The 21,119-nt window shown below is 31.5% G+C and overlaps 1 long non-coding RNA gene across 1 annotated transcript in view; it reads left to right on the top strand.

The window, feature by feature from the left end:
• Positions 1-21,119, top strand: part of LOC142330965 (uncharacterized) — a 286,079-nt gene that overhangs the window by 50,018 nt on the left and 214,942 nt on the right. The window contains exon 2 of the long non-coding RNA XR_012757857.1: positions 10,567-10,772. This is a non-coding gene — a long non-coding RNA (uncharacterized LOC142330965). The remainder of the gene's footprint in view (positions 1-10,566; positions 10,773-21,119) is intronic.

Genomic DNA, 21,119 nt, shown 5'->3' with positions numbered 1-21,119 from the left:
AATAAATTTTTAATTCACTCTCTTTTTAATATGTTTATCTTCTTTTTTTTTACAGAATTTAACAAAGTTCAAAACTTCCCTAATAAAGTAAAATATTTAATTATCTTACTAAACTGCTTAATTTAAGAATAATAATGATAAAATTAAAATTTCGTATGGTTTATTAAGATCATCTAATTGCATGCTATTTTTAAAAAGTGTGATGTGGACACCACATGACTTCTATGTACGCCTATTAAATTACATATACACATTTTTAAAAGTACATAAAATTTTATTTCACTAATGACTTCTGATTTTTTAAATTTTTTTTTTTTTAAATTGTTGAATTATTATTTAACGTAAATTTGAACGATGTACCTTCTCCTTGTAAAATCCAAATATTTCATTAATTAAAGTTTTATTTGGCTACAAATCTGGAACCAATAAAAATTAGTACCGGTAATAAATATATCGTTGAAAATCTGTCAATCAGGGCTTATTACTACACTTTATTACACATATTACTAAATCGTGGATATCGGTGATCTTTGGTGGTTGGGTTTCTATTAACCACACATCTCAGAAATGGTCGAACTGAGAATGTACAAGACTACACTTCATTTACACTCATACATATCATCCTCATTCATCCTCTGGAGTATTATCTGAACGGTAGTTACCGGAGGCTAAACAGGAAAAAGAAAGAAAGGGCTTATTACTGCAGTTAAGAAAAATTCCAAACTCCAAATATTTTGGGATAATTTGGAAACTTTTGGTCCAGTCGATTGCAATCAAAAGGGGAACTGTACAACTAGATGTTAAAACAGTTCTAAATTTATTGGAATAATATATTTTTATCAGCAAGTAATCCGATTATTTACAATGATATTCAAAAAAGTTAAAAAAAACCTATAGTTTTCTAAAAAAACATATATAAATTGTATATATAGATATATCGATGCTCTCCTATCGGATGGAGTTGAAAATCAGTTCAAACCCGAAATCTCTACTATTATAAACAAAAGAAGAGGGTTTGTGTTCGTTCGGGGTAAACAAAAAACAACTCGATCAATCGCAACCAAATTTTTACCCATACTTTTTGGAATAACTGAGGTTTTTAAATATATTTATCTCGAAAAATTTCTAAAAAAAAAAAATATGTATGTTGTAGTGGAAATTTGCGGATTAAAGCACAAACTTTAATGAATTTAATTAATGAACTGTGAACTATGCGTCTCTATCACTGTGTAAGCTGAGTTTGAACTGAATGATTCGAAACAATCGAATGAATATTACAAAAATAATAAAATTAGATTTACATTGAATATAATAATATTAAATAAATTTAAAAAAATTTTGTTTAACAATAATGCATGTGAGGCTAGAGTGGTGAGGTATGCGAGCACCTCGGTAGAGGCTACACCCCAATCGTTACCATCAACCGGTAACAAACGGATTGCTCTTGAGGCGCTCTTCTGGAAGGTGCATAAGGTGCTCTTATAATATTTCTACAAACAATCATCCGGTTTTTAGAATTCAAACTGGGTGTCAGTAGGTTGAAGGCTAATTTTTGCGCGCATCAGGTACACGCTAGATCTAAGACATCTCGGTTATTCGGAAATATATATATATTACAGAAATATAAAGTTTGATTGCTTATCACATCACGCAAGAACAACCGACCGATTACTTTCAAATCAGCAGGATACATTCGAGTTATCCCAGGGAAGTTTTTACTTCCAGGGAAATTTTAAGCCATCGATCGAGGCCCTAGCTCCCTCACAGCTTAAGATATTTAAAATATTCATTATTTCTTCGCCACCCAAGGGGTTGAAGTTGTGAATTAAAAATATTCATTAAGGAAAATAAAGATTAGTTCTTTTACTTCATTATTATATTTCTGCCACCAAGGCAAAGAAAGAAGTTACGGATTTTTCGTCGTTAAAGGCGTGTGTACTTTAGTTACCGTAGTTACTATTATTCTGCCTTTTATAATTTAGTTTCTTTTTCAGGTTTCTATAAAGCCTCAATACTATATTATTTATCAGCATTATTCTCACAACCATGTAAACGTTCAGTACGGGAGTCCAAGGGGTGGAGCTCTCTGGGTAGATGGGAATGGTGACCGAGCAACCTCTGCGGCTGTCCAAGACGCCGGTCCCGCTGGCAAATTGGGAACGGTGAGCGAAATGAGTTCTGCGGCCATGCAGTAGGCTCCTTATCTCCGGGACGTCCCTTGGATCCCCCGAGTTGACTCCGGGATTGACCTGAGCCCCGAGGGTCCAGATTCTGCTAGAGGAACCGGCAGTTATAATATAACTGAAATATATTTTTTGCCGATTTCAATTTTGTTGGTCAACTTTTTTTCGAAATATGAGGCAAAAATTAGAAATAATAGCGACTGATATTCTCCACCCGATATCCGATCGACTTTAAAAATTTGGAATTTTAAAAAACTTAAATATTTTCATCGTACAAAGTTCAATTTTGTTCTTAACTATATAAAAAGTAGCAAATTCGAAATGATAAAATGCTATCAATGCCCCATGTATAAAAATTCTTCTTTTTGTACCATTTTTGAAGAATTTATGTTGACCTAATCCGGAGATTTAAATAAAACTACAATCCAGCACACGTAAGCACATCTTCCGGAGATTTCTACAACATTTTTGTGTTTTTTTTGAATCGGGTCTTGGAATGTCAATATTTGCAAAAACTCCGATACCCAACATTTGACCGATAGCTAAACTCAATCTTTATAGGCATCTGCTGGAAAATCAATATAATTAAAACGGAATGAAATACGTGAAAATAAATTATACTTTGAATTCGGTTAAAAATGCTTTATTTATTTTTAACATCTGTTGTACATTTTTTGAATAAATAAAATCGTCTTTGACATCCACCGTCAAAAAAATTTCAGGATATCTTATTTTTTCGTCTATTTAAATAAAATAAAAAGAAAACTTTCTGTTAAATTTCAGTATTCTAAATCACTGAAAAGGACTTCAGATGAATGAAAGTGTAGTAACTTAAATAAAACTACAATATAACAACGAATCGGTTCACAAAAACATAAAGGAACTTGAAATGAAACTACTGGAAACCTATATTGTACGATAGATAAGAAAACGTGTTGATTGAGTTTACTACCGCATTATACTTTTTAATAACGGTAATAGAAGACGTCTTTAAAGACAAATCAGTTTTGTTCGACCTCATACTCGAAAATAACTTGAACCTTTATACTGTGTTCTAAAACCATCACCTCTTTTCTGTTGTATAACACGGTAATGTGTTTTAATCCGGTATAGCACAGTAAGAAAGTTAAAGGATTAAACTAGAATTTAAGTGCAAGTTTCTGGTTGGTTGAATGTTTCACAACTCCTTCATTCCCTTCTGAGGTCGGGAAGGGAAAATAGAATAGATAGAGAGGTTTAAGGAAAAGGTATAAGATGTTAGAGAAATAAGTAAATTATAAAGAAAGGGTAGATAATAAAGTTTAAGAGCTGAAGTGTTAAGACGGCTTCTTCATACGCGTCGCCTCCACTATTTTAAGCAACTAAAGATCCTATTATTATTATTATTATTATTATTATTATTATTATTATTATTATCTTGTTGTTACTTTAAATACATACTTTATTATTAAAATCATAACGATCTATATTCTCTGCACCTCTTCAATATTATTTATTTTTTAATTTACATTTTCATATAAACTATCGATTATCGTTACCATAATGTTGATTATCGTATGAATTCAAATTCATTTTAATGTAAAAATGAGAATCACATATTATCAGTTACGATATTCAAATAATGGCCGGTCTCCATGGCGCGAGTGTTAGCGTCTCGGCCTTTCATTCGGAGGTGTCCGGTTCGAATCCCGGTCAAGTACGGCATTTTTCACACGCTACTAAACTTGTTATTCATCTCATCCTCTGAAGCAATACCTGAATGGTGGTCCCAGAACTATTTTTACTGTATTGTTTTATCTTTAAATTTTTGGAAAAAAATAAGAAAACGATATTATTGGCACTGTAAATTAAAAATTTATTGAATTTTTCACAAAATGGGTTTATTTTTCGGAGACCACTACTTGGAAGTCTGCTAAGATACTATTTTTGAAACTGTCTATAAAATATATTAAACAATCATGTATTTTAATCAAAATACTTTTGATTAAATTATTATACCTCGAAAATTTTTAGTCAAATGTTTATTTTCCAATAACCTCCAAAACGTTAACTTGTTACATCCTAACCTTTTCATTTAAACGGACCGGGTTGGTCCAGCGGTTAAACTCGTCATCGGAAATCAGCTGATTTCGAAGTCGAAAGTTCTAAGGTTCAAATTCGAGTAAATGCAGTTACTTTTATACGGATTTGAATACTAGATCGTGGATACCGGTGTTCTTTGGTGGTTGGGTTTCAATTAACCACACATCTCAGGAATTTTTTTTTTCTCTCAATTCCCCTGGGCCGGACCGACTTGTTGGTATTACGCCACCCAGGGGAGTGTCTTTTGACTCTAATGGGCCTCCCCACCTACCGCCTGTACGTCCGGCATGACAGGTCGGCCCACCGGTTCAGCTCTTTTGAGAGTTCCTTATTTAGATTTGCCCATTTCTGACACCACGCCATACCTGGTTTGTCGTGGCGTGGTGTCGGGTCTTTTCACTGATCTTCCTTTTCAATATTCCTAACTTAGAGCCCCTGGAGTCCCCAGCGGCTCATCGGAACCGACACACCTCGGCATGTCGGCCCTTCCCGCTGAGGCTGTCCTCCCTACCCTAGTCTATACTAACATCCTTGGCTTCTTTCATCGACATATTTCTGGATTAGAATCTGCCTAACGTAACCTGCTACTGTGTTCCAGTTATATTCACTGCTAGTCATAAATTTCACTATATTGTCAGGTGTTAATCCATTGATGTTCTGATTAAATCTCAAGACGGCCCACTTGTACATGAAAAAGGTGTGCTCCGCATCGTCAAGTCGGTCACAATACATACAGGTTGTTTTTTCCCTTCTGCCTATTTTATTTAAATAATAATTAAATACGCCGTGTCCACAGAAAAATTGTGTCAAGTAATGAACCATTTCACCGTATCCTCTTCTTATACACGGTGTAATCTCAGGGATGAGCCGCCTCGTCCATCGACCCACACCATCATCGGTCCATTTTCCTTGCCACAAAGTATTGATTTCCTCTTTGGCCTCTTGTTCTATTTTTCCCTTAGACCTCTCAACCCTGTATTTCGCGATAAGATCGATCGGTGGCACCCCCGCAAGCACACAGAGTGCTTGGTAGGACACCGTCCTATAAGCGGCCACCACGCCAATTAGTATCCTCCTGTGTATTCTGACAAGTTTCTCCTTGTTACGACCAATGTCTATCGCCTGATGCCATACAGGTACTGCATACGTGAGTGAAGATATTATTGTTGATACTAACAGTCTGCGCTTGGATGCCCTAGCGGCGTTCTGCGTTGACATTATGATGTTGAGACTCCTCACCATATTTTCGGCCTTCTTACAGATGTTATCTATGTGTTCAGTGTATTTACCATTCCTCTGGAGGGTGACACCCAAATACTTCAGATTGTGAACCTCCTCAATGACATAACCGTTGATAAATACAGCAATGGGGGTCTAGTACCCTTCTGCCTGTTACGGCAATACAACGACACTTTTCATATGACAAACTCAGACCCCTAGAGTCCATCCACTATAATGCGGGTGGCCGCGTTCGCTCTTTCTTGTACCTGATCGACCGTTCTGCCCTTCACCAGGACTGCGAGATCGTCCGCATAAGCCGGCAATTCCACTCCATCAGGGAAACATTTAAGCAGGAGTTTAAACTTTTAAACAATGGTTGCTTGTCTATGACAAGCAACCATAGCAGCGGCCCCAGGACTGATACTTGCGGCACCTCACAGTGCATCTCGAAATGTATCCTTCCCTCCTGGGCCTCGATGCTACATTTTCTATCGGAGAGATAATCCTCAATTTGTCTACGTAAATAAGGGCTCAGCCCCTTTGAGGTCATCGCACTATTTATATGTCTCCAGCTAACCGATCCGAAGGCATTCCTTATATCAAGTGAGATTATCAACGGTACGCGTCTAGTACGCCAAGTTCCTCTTTTGACCTCGTCGGCCCGGTTCGAAATTCTACCGATGACCTGCACCGTGGACCGCCCCCGCCAAAAACCATATTGGTTTGCACTGATCCCGACTCCCTGTTCTAATTCCTGTATAATTCTGCTCGCTAGCATCTTCTCTACAAGTTTAGCCGTGGTATTTAGCAGACTCAACGGCCTATAAGTAGGTGCACGTCCTCAGTCGTAGGTGCACCTTTAGGGAGGAAGACCACTCTGGCCTCCTTCCAACATGCAGGGAAAAACTTTCTCTCTAAGCCATAGCTAGCGATCTCTAATAACTCCCAGGGAGTCTTCCTGATCAAACCCTTCATTACCGCTGCGATGATCCTATCCAGCCCGGGGCTTTTCTTTAATGCCAGATTTTTGGCTGCCGGTTGTAATTCGGCCAACGTAGGTAGGGGTGCCATCGTTAACACAGCGACACCCTGTTATTTCCAGCAGATCTGCCAGAATTTGTCCTCTTCTATTCGTGTAGCTACTACCAGCATTCACCATTTTACTATTGAAGTCTCCCAGCATGACCAATTTCTTCGGCGAATTAATTATTACACTCTGCAAGATGTCAATAAAGCGAGTGAACTCAGCTAAGTCTATATTTGGTGACACGTACACCCCCACTATCATGATAGACTCGTTCTCCAGAGCAACAACACCCCTACCCCTGAACCTGAGCCTCCAGTGAATACTGCTACTAGTAACCATTATGGCAACATCGCCCTCCGTATCAGTTATCCAACTAGATTTAGCGGCTTCGTATCTGTTAGGGTCAGCAACTGCAAGAAGGTCTATCTCTTTCTCAGCTACTACTCGTGCGATCATGTGCAAGATGACTCCGGTTTACATTTGCAAATAATGTCTTATACATGCTGATCTTTCTTACATAGCCATGACCCAGTCCTATGATCTTTGCTACCGCAATCAAGACACCGCTTCGGCTCTTGGCAGTCTACAATCTTATGGCCTCGACCTCCACAATTGAAACAGAGTTCCAACCTATCCGGGCCCTTACAGTCTTGCCTCCTGTGCCCGGTTCCCCAGCATCGATAGCACCTTTCCTCATCCTCGCGTATGTAGGCTCTACAACTTATCCACCCTATCCTCAGCCTTTGTTCGACTAACTTACACGCGGCTCTGTAAGAGGTGATAACCGTGACATTTCTAGCCTCGCCAAAACCCTCTCTGATTGACGATATCTCAAAATCTTCGTTACGGCCAATCCTGTTGGCTATTGCGGCCATCACCTCCTGTTCAGCAGTATCCATCTCCACATGCCTGATGTGTACTACCGCTCTCCTACTAGCTCTGCTCTTAAGATCCACATGCAGATCAGCCGCCTTGTCCCTGAGTAGAGTGGTAAAGTTCTCTGCATTCTTTACGCCCTCGATCCTAACGTGTAGCTTGATCGTGATTTGAACCCGGGATCTCCGGATGATGGCCGAACCGCTACCATTCCGCCACGGGAATTGGCATGCTATTAAGTTACTTCACTGTTTTAAGTTAATTAGATTTAGGGGTGGAGAGAATATTCAAACAGTTTTTGTCCCACATCTTGAACCCATAGACTAAAAAAAATTAAATTTTGCATAAATGTTTTGGCATATATATAACAGCTTTTGCCTGATTTTCGATTGAATCGGACAAGAAAATGTTTTTTAGTCTTCTTGAATAACATCGCAAATAATCTGACCACTTGTTGAGATAAATTATTCCAATAAGCCCTAAAAAAAGAGAAGGGCCTAGATGGTACTGGTATTTATCAATTTTTTTTTAAACTTAAATTTTCTAGATGGAAAATTCGACTGAAAATTCGACTAAAATGTCTAGTGACTTTTTTAGACTTTTCTATTAAAAAAAATGGGTGGTCCCCCCATGCTACCCAATTAATAATTCTAACATTTGTTTTTTTTATGAATTTGACAAATAATTTTTAATTTTTGAGTTAGTCACTTTATAAAAGTGGCTTTTGTATATGAGGTGGCTAAAAATGACACGGATTTAGCTGTCGAGCAAGAGGAGTCAGATGGGACCCAAATTAGTTTACTAAAAATGTGAATTTTTTTTAACATTTCCAATTTTGTACAGTGTAGTTGAGGTCAACTTGAATCTAAAAATTTTTATTATAGATTTTTATTTTTTCTTAATTAAATTTTTAATACTGCAAAACATTTTAAACTATAATCACAATATAATCAAGAACGTGAAAGCGGACCCAAATTTCTTTGCTGAAAATGTTGAATTCTTATGGATTTTTTTTTTGTGATTAATCTATCATATAAATTCGAAGCTTGTGCGTGGGAATATGAAATTGAAATTTTGTAGCGTATGAAAAATGCCATGCCTGACCGAGATTCGAATCCAGGACCTCCGGATGAAAGGCCGAGACGCTATCACACCACCACAGAGATCGATTGTATTCTAAATATTCCATAATAATGTCATTAATAATTAAAAATCCTATGGCACATTTGAAATCTGTCAAGGACAAAGCTGGGAAAAGTTTTGCAACTCTGCCAGGAATTTTTTTTATGTAACTTCACTTAGATGGACTGTCTAGTGAACTGTTTCTCCAATTTTATTTTTTTAATTTGTAGAATACTAAATTCGTCGATGTTCAGAGTTTGTAAGTGTTCCCGATAACGTGAAAAGAGAAGCTTATTTTAATAACGTAATATTTTTAATTAGGGGAGACAATACGTTTCTCCCCTAAAGATGGTCAAATGAGCGAAAGTACTAGAGAGATAAGTTGTTGGCAAGGTTGAATTTTATTCTATTTTATATTATAACTTATTTCATATACCAACGGTGCCATGTTTGAAAAATTTAACTTAATTTATTCTACTAAATTATTTATTTAACAATAAGTACTTAATAATAATAAGTAATTTATTTTTACTAAATTTAACAAAATTTATCCTTAATCTTTGTGTTTTTTTGTGATTTTCCTGTTGTTTCCTGTTCCGTCTTGAGCCAGATTAAATTTTTAAACTTTTTTTTGTTTTGTTAGAGTATATTATTAATATTCTTTTTTTTAGTGTATTTAATTGTAAAAAGTTATCTTTATTTAAAAAAATTAATATCTTTGAAATTAGTAATTGGAAATAGAATGTTTAACAATTTATTTAAAATGTAAATATTATTAAAAGTAATTCATCAATCCAGAAATAATTTTCTAAATTTTAAATGTCAATTTTCAACCCTTATCTGTGGATTAGGAAATAGGACGACATTTCCTATCCATCAAAGTAGAAGTTAAAAAAAATATTGTTTTTATGTTTTAAATTTTAGTTATTTTTACTGTTTATTTAGGACAAAATAATCTAGAGTAGTGGTATATTATGATAATTTTTAATGATTTTTACTTCCTAGTACGAAGTAAAGGAAGTATTGTGGTCGCGAAAAATTACGGTTTCCAGATTTCAACGGAAATATCCATTTTGACCATCTCTAAATCTATATTGACTAGTTTCGGCGTGACGTCTGTACGTATGTATATCGCATAACACAAAAACGATTAGCCGTAGGGTGTTGAAATTTTGGATTTAGCACTGTTGTAACATCTAGTTGTGCACCTCCCCTTTTAATTGCAAACAACTGAACCAAAAGTGTCCAAAAAAGCCCGAAATCCAAAAGTTGGGATTTTGGACTTTTTTTTAACTGCCGGAATTATCCCTCATTGAAAGCTTTTCAAAGGTATAAGTGGTACTTATTTTCATTGGTTCCAGAATTATAGCCGAATAAAATTTTAATTAATGAAATATTTGGATCTTACAAGGGGAAGGCATATCGGTTCCAATCAGACTTCATCTCCTTTTTTTTAATTTAAATATATTAATTTATTAGTAATTATCCTATTGATTTAGTATACCTCTCATCGTAAAAAAAAAAATTGATGAAAAGTAATTCAATAATAACAACAAAAAAAATCTGAAGTTTTTAATGAAATAAAATTTTATGTACTTTTCATTTAAAAAAAAAAAATGTGTAAATGTAATTTAACAGACAGGAAGTCATGTGTTGACCGCATCAGGTTTTTTTTAATAAAATTTATTATTGAATGAGAAAAAAGTAATATTTATAATTATTTTATAATAAATATGGTTGCAAGGAAATTAATAATTTTTTGCATTTATTACTGTTGGAAGTTTTAATTTTAAGCCTTAACATTTAAGTTACTTGAACCGTTGAGTTTGATAAAGGACATTTTCTCGTGGTTGACATGCTGCGGCTGGATTAAAATAACTGTCAGTTTATAACAAATGGGCTAAAATTCTGTAATAAACAAGTATAATATTTAAATAAATATTTGTGTATTTTTCTTCAAAAAATAAAAAATACAAAAAAGTTTTATTGAATTTCGCTCTATTACGTCATTAAAAAAATTATGAATTAAATTATAATTTATATTATCTGTTTCAGGTTTTTTTAGCTATGATTTATCTAAAGCACCTGGTGAAGAAGACACGTCATATTTGATTTTCCTGATAGTAATGATGTTATACAACTAGTCCTGTCTGGTAAAAAATGTGAAAATGTATTTTGCAGAAATCAATGTTGCTTCGATTACAATTTATAAAATAGTGTCCAGATTGACCGACTGACTTATCAAATCACAGCTCAAATCCGTAAGTGAACAGAAAACTTATAGAGGTATAAAAGAGTAGCAAATTTGTTTAATGATTATTCTATATATCAGGAAATTTTACAGTCATCTTTAAAAACAAATTGTCTAATGTTTCATCTTTTTTTTCAAAAATCCAATTTTGTGGTAGCAAAGGGGAAGCAAAGTTTTTCATGAAACTATATGAAGCTGAAGCTGTTGATTGGTATTTAAATTTTTTTCCTTAAAAATTAAAGTTCTATATCTCAACAATATGTAATGAATAGTGATTGTATTCTAGGACCGTATGTCTCCGGTCATCCAGTGCTACCGGTTGTAACCGGGAGTTGATGTTTATTCCTCGAATATCTCTTAAACCATCAAAATATGTTTTTGAGTTCAGAAAACTTCAGTTTTCTTTGAAGTTGTGTTTCTCGTCCTGACTAACAAAAAATCCTAGAGACAGACTCTGAAGGTGACCGGATTTGGCCACGGGAAGATTACTTTTCTCATGGACAATTCCAGAATAAGGTCACCTAAATTTGGTATTCTCGCATCTGAAATGGAATCGCTTATGTAGTTAATGAAGTGTTTTTTTTTTTTGGGGGGGGGGTTCTACTCGCCTAAAATACGATAAACATCGCTGGTTAACAAAGTCTGTAGAGTACAAACATTCCCAGATTAAAGCCAACTACTCGAAACAATTTGACAAGAACAAATCAAAATAAATATATAAATTTGTTAATATTTTAAATTATATAATATATATATATATATATATATATATATATATATACACACACAGAATTTTAAATTATGGCAGCTCAAAACGATCTATTTTCTTCAGTATGAAACCGCCACATCCAAGTACCTCTGGGAAGGGGGGTAACTCAAATGGGGTTTGTGACATATCATATTAAAGGAACTCGAAAATAAATTTTAGCGTAAAATATTTCAGGTTATTACAACCTTAGCAAAAATGGCGAAATTTAAATATTTTTCAGAACTAATTTCAAAATTGTTTACAATAAATAATAATTCAATAATAACAAACAAAAAAAAAGAAAATGAAAAAATCAAAAGTTATTAGTGAAATAAAATTATATTTAATTTTCATTTTAATTAAACATTTACAGAAGTTAATAATTAATAATAAATCAATACATTTAAATAAAAAAGAGAAAAAAAATATGTTTACGAAGTCGGATTCGATCCGATGTGTGCATGATTTTGGATATGGCACGTTCTCACTTACACACAAACTTGAACGACCTGAAATAAAACAAATATAAAATGCTAAAACTGACAGGTGATGTAATGTGGTGTCCAGCACAATGCAATTGTGTAACTGTCCACAATATTAAAGAATTGGAGGATCTTATCTCATTTTCAAATGAAATAAATTTAAATGAATGCAGTAAAAAATGTGTATAGGTAATTTAATAGGCGTATAAGGAAAAAAAAAAACCTGGATTATATGCTTGTTTTTGAGAATGTTTAATCCATTTTTGATAATCCATGATTATCAGGTTTGTGATTAGACTAGTGAAGAAATATTGAAATATCTTATTTCTAAAAAAAAAAAAAAAAAAAAATTCACCGAATCTATATAAAGAATTATCATAATTGTTTATAATCTATTTTATTTTTTATACTTTTTCTTTTAAATTCTTTACTTCTATTTAATTTTTTTTAAATTAAATCAAAATAACGAAAATATATTTATTATTTTTCTAGGCCAAGTCAATGACTTTAAAAAATTTTTTTTAATTAAATAAAAGTATGAAAGTGAGATAAAGCTCATTGACAAATCGATATTCAAACGAAATAATCTAAAGAATATTGTTACATTTTTTTTTCTTTTTATGACTAGATTTATAAAAAAGTAAGATATTAATAAATTTTTAATTATTTTAATGAATTATTGCAATCCATTTTATATCATACTACCGTTATTTACTTGTTATTAAATTAATTTATAATTTTTATATATACATAGTATATAGTATATATTATATGTATGTAATATATATGTGCGAACGTTAGGACATTCGTTGCGCGCGCAATCGACACCAACACCCACTTTCCTATAAGTTGGTTGGTTGGTCTCTTTTTTTCGTACCTACAAGTAGAAGGAGTTCATTGACCTGTTCCTCAACGCAGACACGCACAAGTTCGTCTCATTTTCACTTACAACTTCTGTACCGTAATTAGTTATACAGCAGTTAACAGTATTATGATATATAATTTCCATTATAACTGTTAAATACAGTATAATCTTTTTTTCAAATTTTTTAGATTCTTTCTTTCGCTTTATATTGTGCCTTTTTTTTATTTTGATGTATTTGTTATTTTGTTGTTTTAATTAATCATATTTATGATTATTCATAATATAAACATGTTTTTTCATGAGTATTTAAAGAAAGTTTTACGGTTAAAATGTTAATTATTCCTTTAAAAATTAATAACTAATCGTAAAATTACTTAAATTATAAATATTTCTGACTTAAAAAAGTAAAATTTTTTTAAAAAAATAATCGATTATATATATTTTTTTTAAATTAGGTCTGTACAGCTCTGAACATTTATGAAATTAACACATTTGTAAAAAAAAAGTGCGCTTAGTTTTTTTTTTTTTAAGATAGTAGAAGATTTATTATTACCCTAAAAGAACCTCAGCAACTATTTCGGGCTTTTACACTTTTTTATTATATTTTACAGTATCATATTATCCCAAAAACAGTCCCTTAGGCAGAATCTCAACCAACTGATCCCTAAAAAAAAAAGCGGTTACTTCACTAACTACCACAAGGCATCAGCATGACTACATAAATGGAAGGAGCCAGATGCAAACAAATCTCATTTATATATAGGAAGAATTTTTTCTTAATTAAGATGAAGAAAAATTCATGCTTGCTATAACTTATTTAATCTGTTCAAAACAAAACATTTCAGCTAGAAATCTCCAAGGTATAAAGGAACATTGATAAAGGGTGAAAATGAAAAATAAATAAATGGGAGGGTAGATAAAGGAAGCGAAACTAATCGATAGAGTATACGTTTTGATTAGGTATTTCAGCCTTACCAGGACCAATAGAAAGTGTATAAATAAAATGTTTAAGAGTAGGAAGAAGAAAACTCGCGTAACTCAAAAATGATTTGCCGTAGGATGTTGAAATTTTGGATTTAGGACTGTTATAACATCTAGTTGTGCACTTCCCCCTTTGATTACAATCGAATAAACCAAAAGTGACCAAAAAAGCCCAAAATCCAAAAAAATGTGGATTTTGGACTTTTTCTAAACTGCAGTAATAAGCCCTTCATTGAGATCTTTTCAACCATATATCATAAATGGTATTTGTTTGCATCGGTTCCAGAGTTATAGCCAAATAAAATTTTAATTAACACAATATTCTGATCTTACAAGGGAAAGGCACATCGTTTCGAATCAGATTTCATTTCCTTTTTTTAACTTTTTTATTTTTATTTATTTTTTTAAAAATTCAAATATATTGATTTATTAATAATTATTAACCTCTGACGGTAAAAACACGTTTACGATGAATAATAAATCAATAACAAAAAAAAAATATTGAAAAATATCAGAAGTTAATAAAGGAGATGAAGTCTGATTCAAACCGATGTGCCATTCCCTTTTAAAATCCAAATATATCATTATTAAATTTTCATTTAGCTATAACTCTGGAACCAATGAAAATAAGTACCACTTATGAACATCATTGAAAAGCTCTCAATCAGGATTTATTGCTGCAGCTAAGAAAAAATCCAAATTTTTCTGGATTTCGGGCTTTTTTTGGACACTTTTGGTCCAGTCGATTGCAATCAAAAGGGGAGATGCACAACTAAAAGTGATTTGAATAGTAAAATGTTACAACAGTCCTAAATGCAAAATTTCAACATCCTACGGCTAATCGTTTTTGAGTGATGCGAGAAGTATATAAAATTTTATTTCACTAGTAACTTCTGTTTTTCATATTATTTTTCAATGAGAAGTTAATAATTATTAATAAATCAATATATTTAAATTTTTTTTAAATGTTGAAAAATGTTTAAAAAAAAGAAAATGAAGTCGGATTCGAACCGATTTGCTTTCCTCTTGTAGGAACCAAATATTTTAATAATTAAAATTTTATTTGGCTATAACTCTGAAACCAATGAAGATAAGTACCACTTATAATATATCGTTGAACGTTCTCAAAAAGGGCTGATACTACAGTTAAGAAAAAGTCAAAAATCTAGATTCTTTTTGATTTGGACACTTTTGCACCGAAGAAGGAGAGGTGCGCAACTAGATATTACAACAGTCCTAAATCAAATATTTCAATAATCCACTGCTAATCGTTTTTGAGTTATGCAAGATACATACGTACATACAGACATCACACCGAAACTAATTAAAATGGATTCAGGGATGGTCTAAATGGATATTTCCGTTAAAATCTGAAAATCGGAATTTTTCTCGATCACAATACTTTATTTACTTTATTACTTTATTACAAGGAAATAAAAATTTACTTATGGTTACGTATAGAAATAAACAACCTTAATCTTTAAAATTTAACGTTTTTAAAGCATAATTATTCTGGTGTTTAAGCTACAAAATCTTCATTAGACTAAAACAAACAGTAATAATAAACTAAAATTTGTGTGTTGTATCTTTCCGTCTCAAAATCACATAAAATAGTTGTGTATTAATATGACATAAATAAATACAATAATTTCTCGTAAAAATTTGATTAATTTTTATCAAATATCTAATACATAACAAAGTACTTAAAACGTCTGGTATATATATATATATATATATATATATATATATATATACTGTTACCAAATTAACCGTTCAATAATTCGGTTTTTATTTCGTAAAATAATTACTTCGAGTGGAACTTTTTAACCAGAGAACTAGAATATTTTTTTTAAGTTGAAAACTTATCATGTACTAAAAGGGAAGATATTTTAATTTTTATCTTAAAATGTATAAACCGTAATTATATGCCATCTGGTATTCAAAGTATTCATTTATGAAAATTCAATAAAATTATTTAGTTAAATAAAAATAGAAATTTCACATTCCAGAAAGCCTTTGTACGTTTTTATTAATAGTCTCTTAAGCTGTTTTTTTTTCGTTTTCCTTTCCTTTGCATATTTTTATAAAGAGTCGTCAGGTTTTCGTTACATGTACTTTTATCGTGTTTATGCGAACGTATAAAAATATAAGTAAAAATTAATGTACTTTTAAAACAAAAAATTTTTTTAAGAAAAAGGGTAAATTTTTACTTACTTTTTTATTTAAAAATTTTTTCAAGTACAAGGGTTTGTAAATTAAATAATTTAGAGTTTCAAAAAATTAATTCTTTAATAACTTCGATTTCCTGAATTTTGCGTTAAAGGAACTATTAATGAATTGACACTTTTTTTTAAATTTTTATAGTTTTTTTTATCAGAAACCTAAATTCTTTATCAATATCACGGAATTAAATACTATATTGCGGATATCGGTGTTCTTTGTTGATTGGGTTTCGATTAACCACACATATCAGGAATGATGAACCTGGTACAAGACTACACTTCATTTTCATTGTTATATATCATCCTCTGAATACCTTATGGTGGTTCCTGAGGCTAAACAGGAAAAGAATTATAGTACTAACTAAATTAAGTCAAAATTTAAAGAAGAAATAAAATAGATTTTTGTTAAATTTAGTGCATGTTTTGAAGTCAGTTTTTTTATTTTTAAGTTTATTAAAAAATGGAATTTTAATGATAAGTTTCCATGGTGATGTAGAAATAACAATTGAACTTAAATTTTTTTCATTTTTCTTTCTTTTAAAAATTTTTATGAAATAAAAAATCGTGCGCCAAAATAAATATTAACGTTCGTGTTCCATTCATTGAAAAACTACAGTTTGTACTTTTAAAAAAGTAAATCATATAATTTTGAATAAAAAAAAAAATAAATAATTTTTAAACCGTTATCTAATCAACAAAATTCGTTTATATTATTATTTGCTAAATTCTTTTTATTATTTTCTTTTGGTGTACGTTACAGTCTGTTCAACTAGTAAACAATAAGCAACCCCCCACGAGCTAATGAGATGAGGATAATATGTATAACATGTAAATGAGGTGTAGCCTTGTACAGAGTCAGGCCAACCATTCATGAGACGTGTGGTTAATTGGACCCCCAACCACCAAATTACACCGGTATCACTGTCCGTAGCTTTAACTAGGATTTGAAACTCGGAACCTTTGGATTCGAAAATCAGCTGTCAAATAGCTGATTTGTGAACACGAGTTAACCACTAGACCAAATCGGTGGGCTATTTGCTAAAATGTAATTAATTATACACATTCATCCACCTTACCAGCACGTTGTTATGTTGTTCTTTAGATCTTTCGGCTTACTTGGAAGCCATCATCAGGAATTGAAAATTAATGCATTAAAATCAAAGTTTAAAAAATCATAGTTAAAATTTAAAAACAGTCATGACTGTCCGGTCCTACTATTATACTGAAGGAATAAATATATATATATATATATATATATATATATATATATATATATTCCTATATATATATTTTATATTTAATTAATAAATAAAAATTATTTAAAGACAGTATACTATTTAAAAACACACTAAATATAAATATATCTTTTTGATAAGATGTTTCCTTTTGATTTCATTTTAATCCACCAGAGTATATGTATATTCCTTCAGTATACTAATATAACCCAACGGGTTGGTCTAGTGGTGAACGCGTCTTCCCAAATCAGCTGATTTGGAAGTCTAGAGTTCCAGCGTTCAAGTCCTAGGGAAAGCCAGCTATTTTTACACGGACTTGAATACTAGATCGTGGATACCGGTGTTCATTGGTGGTTGGATTTAAATTAACCACACATCTCAGGTATGGTCGAACTGAGAATGTACAAGACTGACTACACTTCATTCACACTCATACACATCATCCTCTGAAGTATTATCTAAACGGTAGTTACCGGAGGCTAAACAGGAAAAAGAAAGAAGTATACAAATAGAACCGGACAGTCATGACTGATTTTAAATTTTAACTATGATTTTTTAAACTTTGACTTTAATGCATTAATTTTAACTCCTGATGATGGATTCCAAGTTAGTCGAAAGATCTAGAGAACGTATGAACATGCTGGTAAAGTGGATTATATTAATTTATTTATTTAACATATATAAACGGTACCAAGTTTGAGGAAATAATAAATTATTTTTGAATACTTATCTCTTTTTTTTTTTTTTATTAAAGCATTAAAGTTTACCTCACCACGAGAAATAAATTAGAAGTAAATAGACACCAGTGAAAAATTACGATCATTTCTTAGTATCATCTTAAAAGATTTCATAATAATTTTGTTTATTATTTCAGGAAATAATTTAAAGACCAGTCGATTTTTTTTTTTTTTTTTAATTTTTTAATTATAAGTTTTGTCTCATTCCGTAACAAAAATTCTTCTTTATAAAATAAAAATATTCATGGATTGCTTAGAATTCCAAAGTATAAGTGGGATTCCAAAGTTTTCAAGTGGAATATTTTAAAAACAATTACGTCGGATGATCGGAAATTTATTATAATTTTACTTAACTTTTTGGAATAAAAACAAAATCGATCTTTTTTTTAAGTTGAATTATCTCAGTCGAAGTTTCTTGATCAACTTGTAAGTACACATGGTTTTTAATGTTACACCAGGTTTTTCTTAAACATTAAAAAAAAAAATGAAATTAGATAATACATTTTAAAAATAAAATCAAAGTAAAGAGTAAATTTATTGCTGAAATTTTTATCTATATAAAGAAGAAATAACTTTTCTATATTAGGCGATAAGAATAGGATTCCAAGCAAAATTTATTAAGGGTTTAAAGAAATAAATCAATCTAAAGATACGTAAAGGTTTAAAAGAAGAAAAATGTTACTTTGGAGCTGAACTAATTTAATTTTACAAAATGTATTATTACTGTTATTATAATTGTAATAAAAAAGAAATTCAATAAAATTAAGTAAAAATATCATATACTATAAAAATAAAATAAATAAAAGGTGAGTTCAGAAATAATATAAAATAACAGGATAAAAAATCGACTGTAGTAAATTACAGAAGATACTGAAAGAATTTATTGTATATGTGTATAAAATGTAACTATAGTCGGTGGTGGGGGTGTAGTGAAAAACCTGACCTTTTAGCACAGATTGCTAGGCCATGTGATAGAAGAGAGGGGAATGTATCGGTTAGGTCAAGGAGTTGTAATGTAGGAAGTGGAGAGTGGTCCGTCGTTAGTGGTTGCGTTGAATCCGTGGAGGGGCGAGTACACGAAGAGATAGGTTGGTCGGAACGAAGGAAGAGAATATATACCTATCTACGTCACAGCACCGTTGTATTGCATCATATAAACTGTGGCAATGACCGTGAATAACCCCTAATCAGCTGTTTTCTGTAGTTCTACTGTTAAAAACTACTTTAAACCGACTGCCTACACTTGTAAAAAAAAACTGTACATAAATACGATTACCGCTGCAATACTGCATTCTAATTTAATATGAAAAAATACCGCAATTTTAGCCGTTACGAAATATAAATATTATTAAAACTTATAATACAGCCTAACTGTTTTCAATTTTCATACGCATAAAAATATCTATACCTTGCATAATATTTAACAAATTAATTTTTTATATCAATATATCTAGAAAAAATTAGTTCGCACGGTACTTATATAAAATGATAAAACAGAACTTCCGATATGAGGAATGAAAGTTTTTGAAAAAAGAAGCTTTATATTTTTATTTAAATTTTTAGTATTTTTTATAAAATGATATTTACAATGAAGATACATAAATTAATACCCGTATTAACTAGTGCAATCCTCTCTTCTCTTTTTGATCTAGCTTCTGGAACCACTGTAAGGTATTACTTCAGAGGATGAATGCGGGTGATATTTATGACTATAAATGAAATGCAGTCTTGCACAGTCCTGAGATGTGTGGTAATTGAAACCCAAACACCGAAGAACACCGGTATCCACGATCTAATATTCAAATCCGTATAAAAGTAACTGCCTTTACTAAGATTCGACTTCGAAACAGCTGAATTGCGATGACAAGTTAACCACTAGTCCAGCGCGTAGGCCAACTCACATCCCCTAAAATAATACACTGAAATAAAAATATTTCCATAGCAAAAAGTAACAAATTTTCACATTATTATGTGAAAAAATATGATTTTTCGTAAAAACTATTTCGTTCTTTTAAATGTTAAATGGATAATATTTTTATTAAACGTCAGGAAAAGATTTTTCAAAGTATATGTTGTGTGGAGCGTAGTTTTATATGTAAGTGTAACTTGGACGATCGGAGTACCTGAGAAGAAAGAATTAGAAGCTTTTGAAATGCGGTGCTATAGGAGAATCTTAAAAATCAAACGGGTGGATAAACTGACAAATGAAGAAGTGTCGCAGCAAATCGATGAAGAAAGAAGCATATGGAAAAATATAGTTAAAAGAAGAGACAGACTTAAAGGCCACATATTAAGGCATTCTGGAATAGTCGCTTTAATATTGGAGGGACCGGTAGAAGGAAAAATTGTGCAGACAGGCGACGTTTGGAATATGTAAAAAAAATTGTTAGGGATGTAGGGTGTAGGGGATATACCGAATTGAAACGACTGGCACTAGATAGGGAATCTTGGAGAGCTGCATCAAACTAGTCAAATGACTGAAGACAAAAAAAATATTTTTATAAAGTGGTTCTTTGGAAAGATTTTTTCTTTATGAAAATTATCTGTTTCAAATTTATTAACGAAAATTTGTATAGAGGTGTTTTCATGAAAAGGTTAATCAAAATAAGTAATTTGTTTGATATATAAAAGAGTACATGCATTAAATGATTTGTTTAAAAGATTGTGAAAAAATGTATTTCCAATAAAGTAATTTAAATTTCAATGAAAATTTACATTAAACAAATTTTCTTTTGAAAAATAATTCAGCGAAAATATTTATTTTTTTTAATAAACAGATTTTTGTTTCCACTGAAATGATTTTTCTTAAATTTATTAGAAAGTATAAAAATAATATTTCAGTTGATTGTTTACGGCCGAGGAGGGACTTCATGAACTACTTTTTGCGGTCAAGGTCAATGACAATTATTGGTCAGAACTGATCATTCACCGGAATAAGAATACAACGAAGATTCTTGACATAATAATTTAAATCCAGCCAAACAATCACGTTTTTTAGTCAACTGTGATCATATAATCAAATTGGCCCTGTATTCCAACCCTTAGTTCAAACATATGTATACTGTCCTTAAAAGGTAAAAAGCCAAA

This window comes from Lycorma delicatula, chromosome 10 (genome assembly GCF_047948215.1).
Source record: "Lycorma delicatula isolate Av1 chromosome 10, ASM4794821v1, whole genome shotgun sequence".
NCBI classification, from domain to species: Eukaryota; Metazoa; Arthropoda; class Insecta; order Hemiptera; family Fulgoridae; genus Lycorma; species Lycorma delicatula.
The sequence above is the reverse complement of the archived record's forward strand: the minus strand, read 5'-3'. Positions and strand labels throughout refer to the sequence as shown.